This window comes from Benincasa hispida, chromosome 9 (genome assembly GCF_027475165.1).
Source record: "Benincasa hispida cultivar pf3 chromosome 9, pf3_genome.v1.1, whole genome shotgun sequence".
Taxonomy (NCBI): domain Eukaryota; kingdom Viridiplantae; phylum Streptophyta; class Magnoliopsida; order Cucurbitales; family Cucurbitaceae; genus Benincasa; species Benincasa hispida.
Window position 1 is genome coordinate 26,478,755 of NC_143486.1, and position 7,585 is coordinate 26,486,339.

Genomic DNA, 7,585 nt, shown 5'->3' on the forward strand with positions numbered 1-7,585 from the left:
AAGTGTTCGTACAAAATTTTTTATAAACTACAGGACACCGGACTTTAGGACACAAACCCCAATAGAGGGAACCTTGCTTTTGCTCTTGCATCACCTCCTTTAAACGACTGCAGGTGACAGGTCCCATGTAGGAGTCAATTGCGGAGGATGATCTGGATGCGACTTTCTTAGATGTCATTGATTGCTTGAATGTCGAGAGAGGGATTAGAGATAGAGAAGTCCCACTGGACATGCCAATTTGTTTGTACGAAGTTTCCGGAGAAACTTGTTTCATGGAGTTGAACTTGAGTTTGTGTTGGTGTAGATGTTGATTTGATGTATTATGGTTCGATCTTTAAAACTTGACCCCCTGATTCTCTCTCAGTTGGATGCATGTGTTTTACTCGAAGAAGCGAAGCGTGTGACGTTCTTGAAGTCAAAGTCTTAGAAGAGTCTTTGTGTCTTTTAGAGACTTGTGTCTTCGAGGAAATGTGCATCTTCAGGAGTTTAGAAGTTTTCTGGTTGTTAGTTAATTCTCTCTAGGCTCTTTGGAATATAGAATTGTTGACCTCCACAAATTAGAGAGCTTCTATTTATAGAGTTCTCTGGTGGGCTTGTGGGCTTGGGCTTGATTGGTCCATGAGTCTAGCCCTTGGGCCTGATTAGTTGGACTTGGGCTTGGTTGGTTCATAGGTCTGGCCTTAGGCCCAATTAATTGGATTTGGGCTTGATTTGACATTAGGGTTAAATTCAGCCTATTTTTGGGTTTAGTTAGACTTTAACCCAAATAATAATATCAAATTGACGTGGCAATTATGATTGGTCCAAAATTTATCATTTAGTATTTTTTAAACAAAAAGTGGAAAGTTATGAATATTTTTAGTAAAGTTTAAATACTACTTTGCCACTTACATTTTTAGTCTGGTTTAATTTAGTCATTGTACTTTAAAAAATTATTTCTTTTCATCTTTGTATTTTCAGAAATAACTATTTTGCTTCCATAATTTTATTTTTTAAATAATCAAATACAAAAACAAACTAAATATTTTAAAACTACAAAAACTATATTAAACCAAATTTGAGATGACAATAATTAGAAATTTTTTAAAAAAATAATGTTATTTTAATATTTATTGACAAAAATAGGATTGGTTTGAAACTATTGACAAAAATAGGGTTGTGAAATCGTGGACGGGGTCCACGAGTTTTGAGTCAACACAAATCGTATACCCGTCCACGATTCACGATTTAAGGCTAAATCGTGTACCCGATTTAAGGTCAGCCACGAATTAAGGCTAAATTTTTTTTTTTCACATTTTCTCCCAACTTCGGTCTTCTTCTTATATTTTTTTTTAGCGTTTTTGCATCTTCGGAAAATCTTTTACTATGAAATTCAAATTTTCAAAGGCCTACGGTAAAATAAAAATTGAATCAAATTTCTAGCCACGAATTAATGTTAAATCTATTTTTTTTCACATTTTTTCCATTTTCTGTCTTCTTTTATTTTTTTTAGTGTTTTTTTTATATTTTCGGAGAATATGTGAAATTCAAATTCTTAATGGGTTGTTTGGTTGGAGGGAAAAGAGGGTGGGAATGGGAATGGGCTTACAAAGCCCATGTTTGGTTGGTAGACTTTGTTTATTTATCTTGAAAAAGACATTTTCCAAATATCTTTTAGCCACGAAAGTGAATGAATTACATATCCCTTGAGAAGTGTGGGTTTTCACTTCTTCTTCCCCTTCCTACCACCATTTTCCTTCCTTCCACCAGCTCAGCGTTGCCACCTCTCTCTTTGGTTCAGTGTTGCTACTGTCATCTCTCTTCCTCTCGCCTCATCGACGCTTCCCTCCAACTGCATTGTGCTGATTTTCTGCTTCACTGTTGGTACTTGCATTCTTTCAATCTCCATTTATGTCTTTTTTCTCACTTCAAAAGTCAAATTAGGGCTTGTCTAGTGAAATAAGCGAGAACTTGTTTTTATTATTTGGTTTTTCTTTCTTTCTAACAACAATAGCACAATAGCCACGAAAAAGAATTCAGTCGTGGGGTAGATTGGGACTTTTTGAATGGTTATGCCCTTTGATTTATTGCACACGTTTTTCAACTGAGGATTTGATCACCATATATCTCCTCGGTCTCTGCTGAATTTTTCTTGTTTTCTATCTGCCAAATCTTAGAAAGTACCACCCACCAAGCTTATGTCCATCAACCTACGTCTCTATTTGAAGATTCATGTATGGAAGGATTTAGAGTGGTGAGGGGATGAGATTTTTCAGCCCTTTATTTGGGGATTATCAAATTTAGAATTTGATTTTTTTTTTTAATTAGTTATACGTTTTATAATTGCACAAAATTTTGAAAGTGATCACACAATTTAAACAAAAATAACATTTACTTAGGCAATCTAATAATATTCTCATACAACACCGAACACATGTATTACTTATTCCCATGAAAAGTTGATAAAATTTTTTATACAACCAAACATAGTTATCTTTAATTCCCACACATACTATTCTGTGACATTGTTTTCCATTGTTTTCCATGCATAACCAAACATAATCATCCTTGATTCCAAGCAATTTTATTTCCAAACATATAATTCGCAAAAAACCTCAATCCAAACGCCTCATAAAGGTTACGGTAAAATAAAAATTGAATCAAATTTTCAGCCATGAATTAATTCTAAATTTTTTTTTTTTTACATTTTCCCTCAACTTTTGTCTTCTTCTTTTATATTTTAGTTTTTTTTTTTTTTTTTTTTTGCATTTTCGGAGAATCTTTTACTGTGAAATTCAAATTCTTAAAGGGTTTAAAATAAAAATTGAATCAAATTTCTAGCCACTTCTAATTTTTTTTTCACATTTTCCCCAACTTCCATCTTCTTCTTTTATTTTTTAGTTTTTTTTCATTTTCGAAGAATCTTTTAATGTGAAATTCAAATTCTTAAACCTCGATAAAATAAAAATTGAATCAAATTTCTAACCAAGAATTAAGGCTAAATCTATTCTTTTTCACATTTTCCTCAACTTCTGTCTTCTTTTATTTTTTTATTTTTTTATATTTTTGAAGAATTTTTTATTGTGAAATTTAAATTTTTAAAGGTCCACGATAAAATAAAAATTGAATCAGATTTCCAGCCACATGTTGTTACCCTATTTTTGTGAATACTTTTTCTCCCCACCTAACTCTTATAATTATTTTTTGAATAATTGAATATTCAAAAAATAGAGAACAAAAATCAACTAAAGTTCCTTTATACAAATTGATTAAAAGGAAAGTTAGTATTGAATCTTTTTTAATAATTTAGCCTACATTATCCAAATCAACGATTACGGCCTCATATTTTTTCTCAGGGGGGGCGTATCTTGAAACTACTCACTGAAAGAGCTCGATGGACTCCAGAATCGTTTCATCTTGTTTGGTTTTGTTCTGAGGTGAAATCGAAATCCTTCTATTTCTCTAATATTGACCTAATTTAGAGTTGTCGAACCATTTTTTAGTATATAATTACCTTTAATTTTACGGAATACTCATTTAAGCTTTGAATCTGCAATTGATATGGCTTTCTGGTGTGATTTATTGTTTAATGGCTTGAATAGATTATGGGATTTTAGTTAGTACTACTTACATCGTATTTCTTGTGTTTGGATGTTGGAATATACTGGAATTTTCTTGAATCGTCTGATAAAACATAAAATAAACCTTGATTTCAAGGTAAATGAATGCAAAACATGTACCCAGATTCAAGAAATGGATTTCTAATTTTATACTCGTCAACTTAATAATAGTACAGGACTTGACTCTTGGAGAGTTTGAACTTATTTTTTGATTTAGCTTCTCAATTCCATAGCAGACTTTAACCAGAAAAATCTTATTGTTAATTGGCGCATTATGTTTTTTTAATAGAAAATATTTGGTTGAGATGTGCTTATATTTTTGTTGGCTAAATTCTCAGAGTTAACTTGGGAAAATCCTTGTGAAATAGAGGCTTCATTTATCAAAACTTTGATGTTTTTCTGAGATACAAATTAAGTTTTGCTGTTTGGGAAATTTGTTTCTTGCAGTTATAAAAATGGCTATTAGTATTACCTAGAGACACAACTATCTTTGATGTCCTCTTAATCCATTTATTTTCATTCTAATTTTGTACAATCACAGCCAACAATAACAATTTCACTGATTCCACTAATCTTTATCGATATCGTATATAATCTAAGCTCCTTCATTCTTTCTCTATTAGTCTCTAATGTTTATGATTTTAGTTTTAAGTACGTTTATGATTTTTGTTTTAACTATCTCATGTTTTTTTTTAATCTTTGTTTAATCTTTTTGGCTTGGAGTCCTTTTTGTAGTTTGTTTGGGTCTCTACATTTTGTTGGGCTTGGTTTCTTTTTCGTAAGCTCTTATACATTATTTCATTCTCCCAATAAAAGCTCGGTTTCTTACCAAGAAAAAAAAAAAGAAAAGAAAAAACTATATGAGGGTCTTATAAATTTCTTGATGTTTCAGTTAGCTGGCTTTCTGAGTAAAGACTAAACAAAACGAAGGAAAATCATGTCTTCTCTGATTGAAGGCCTCCCTGATGCAATTTCTCTTAGATGTCTTGCGTATATCCCATATTATCTCCTCCCTAAGTTGGAACTTGTTTCTCGCTCTTGGAAAGCCGCTATTCGTAGCGCCGAACTGTTTAGAGCTCGACACGAAGTTGGTCTATATGAGGATTTTCTATGTGTATCCTCTTACCATCCAAATAATACATGGCAGCTTTATGACCCTCTTCAGAACCTTTGGATGACCCTCCCTGAACTTCCCTCAAAGAGAAGGCACCTTGCAAATTTTGGTGCCGTCTCCATTTCTCAAAAGCTGTTTGTTCTCGGTGGTCGCAGTGATGCCGTGGATCCAGTGACTGGTGACCGTGATGACAACTTTTCAACCAATGAGGTCTGGTCCTTTGACGCTGTAACCCGAATGTGGTCTATGCGAGCACCAATGCTCGTGCCACGTGCTATGTTTGCCTGCTGTGTTGTGGATGGGAAAATTGTAGTTGCAGGTGGCTTCACCAGCATATCAAAATCAACTTCTAAAGCAGAAATGTATGACTCTGAGAAGGATATTTGGATTCCATTACCTGATCTACCTCACACCCATGATTCAACCTGCATTGGATTGGTGATTGGAGGAAAAATGCACATTGTGTACAATGGGGAGTCCACAGTGCAAGTTTTTGAGAGTTCGGAAATAAAATGGAGAGTTGAGGATTATGGTTGGCTTCACGGCCTCAAGGCTGTTGTTGGAGATTCACTCTATGTCATGAGCCTAACACAAGGATTTGTCTTCAAGCAAGATGGACCAGATTGGCAGGTTATTGTTTTGGCAACTCAATTTCTCCGACGGATCGGGATGGCGGTTATCGGTTTTAGAGGTGAATTATACATGATTGGAGGCGTAATTCACTCGAACCGCGGCAATGGAGATCTTATAAAACTATCTGACGTGCGTGTTCTTAACCTGAGGGATGAGAAACCAACTTGGCATTGTGCTGCTCAAATGAGTCGATGCCAGGGAACTGTTCTTGGATGCACAGAGTTGAGAATATAGGATTTGAATGTTGCCTTCTCTACCGTTCCTCCCCTAACAAAGAAAGTAATTCAGAGACCCAACACTGTAAATTTATATTAGGTTAAATTACATCTTTGAGTCTGTGTGTCTATTTAGTCCTAAACAATATGAATTTAAATTTTGTATCTAATTCACTGTAAATTTTAGAACGGTCTAATATATCATTCAACTTTTAACTTTGTGCCTACTAAACTTCTGAATTTGAAGTTTATCCTTAAAAACTGTGTCATGTGTGAACGTATCTTTTTAGTCTTTTAAGTTTATCATTTTTATTCTTCAATGTTAATTCTTCAGTGTCAATGCATCTTTTTAGAAAATTTTGCTACTTTTTCCTTATTTTATCGGCTGGTTTCCATAATAGACTATTCCAGGAAAGTTCTTGCTATACTCTATTATTCATTGAAATAACATTAAATGGAGGTTTCATCGACCGAAGCACTTGCCGTTATAAGTTCCTATTGCCCTAAAGAGATGACAAATCCGTTACAGGGCTCGTAATAATTAACTTATTTTCATTCTAAATTAGAGTGTACTGGATTGGATTGAGTTGAAGCATTTGGATGTTCGAGTTACAAGTTTTTTCAATCCAAACAATCGTGTTATTAAATAATGAATCGAAACCAAACCAACCATGAAACATTTGGATTGGGTAGATTTGGGTTACTCGAGTTATTAATTAAAATTTTTGTTCTAAAAATAAGTAAAATGTTAATATGAAAAATTTTATTTAATTATTTTTATATATTGAATTAAGATTAACGATTCAATTTCAATTTATATTATGTGAAGATTTTCTTTCCAAATTATTTAAAAAAATTATTTTTAGGAGTTATTGGAGAACAAATTATTCAAAATAACTAATAAAATTAAATTAAATTAAAATTAATTTATGTATATATAATTAAATCATAATGAAAAAATATTTTTTGTTTTGAATTAGTAATGAGTTCGGGTTGGTTTGGTTAGTTGGTTTGGGTTATTTAAGGTGAACCCATGAACTAACCCAACCCGTACAGTTTTCATTTATTTGAACCCAACTAACCCAAACGAGTAATAATCCAACTGAAACCATATGGATTGTGATGGATTAATCGAGTTTTTCGAGTCATTAGGTTTTTTTGAGCACCCCTATTCTAAATATTGAACAAAATAATTAGTGGTAAGCAATATCGATAATCTGGAGATTGGGGTGGATTAATCAAGTTTTTCGGGTCATCAGGTTTTTTTAACATTCATATTCTGAATATTAAATAAAATAATTATTGGTAAGCAATATCGATATTCTGGGATTCAAGATCATGTCTGGTCTGATCAGTATATTAAACATTCAATATTTAAAAATTAAAAAAAAAAATTATTCATCTACTAAACAAAAAATTGCAAGTATAAATTTCATTATACATACATTTAATTTTATATCTATTAGAACTTTTTTTTAATAGTATATGTTAAGAAATATGAAATTGAAAATGAGAGGTCTATCAAACATTTTAAAAGTTCAATAATTTATAAGATATAAAATTGAAAGCCGGTGAATTATATTTGTAATTTATTTTTTACTCATTTATATATATATATATATATATATATATATATATATATATTTGCAAAGCTTCCATTTTCAACAAAAATGTGCTCGAAAATAGTACTCTAGTGTTATGGTAATATGAAAAAATTTTCATATTACCTTCGTTCATTGCTTACCATTAAAGTAACATTTAAGATTTATGCGTGGTTCACAAAATAAATAAAAAAATAATTTAATAAATCGTGTTTAACGAGAGCTTGGAGAATTTTATGATGGAGTTGGTTTTGCATGGTAACAATTTTATTTTTAAGGGTTATTTTCAAATATAATAAAATAAGTCAAATTATTTATAAATATAGTAAAATGTCACTGTCTATAATTCTCTATCGCTTATAGACATTGACATTTTGCTACCTTTAAAAATAAGTTTAACAGTTTTGTCATTTAGAATGTTTA

The 7,585-nt window shown here is 31.8% G+C and overlaps 1 pseudogene across 1 annotated transcript; it reads left to right on the plus strand.

Moving 5' to 3' along the window:
- Positions 1–3,212: 3,212 nt before the first annotated feature.
- On the plus strand, positions 3,213–5,777 carry LOC120087284 (F-box/kelch-repeat protein SKIP30 pseudogene; annotated as a pseudogene). Its single transcript, XR_016532417.1, has 2 exons — positions 3,213–3,416; positions 4,492–5,777. The product of XR_016532417.1 is annotated as an F-box/kelch-repeat protein SKIP30 pseudogene (transcript).
- The last annotated feature ends 1,808 nt before the right edge of the window (positions 5,778–7,585 follow it).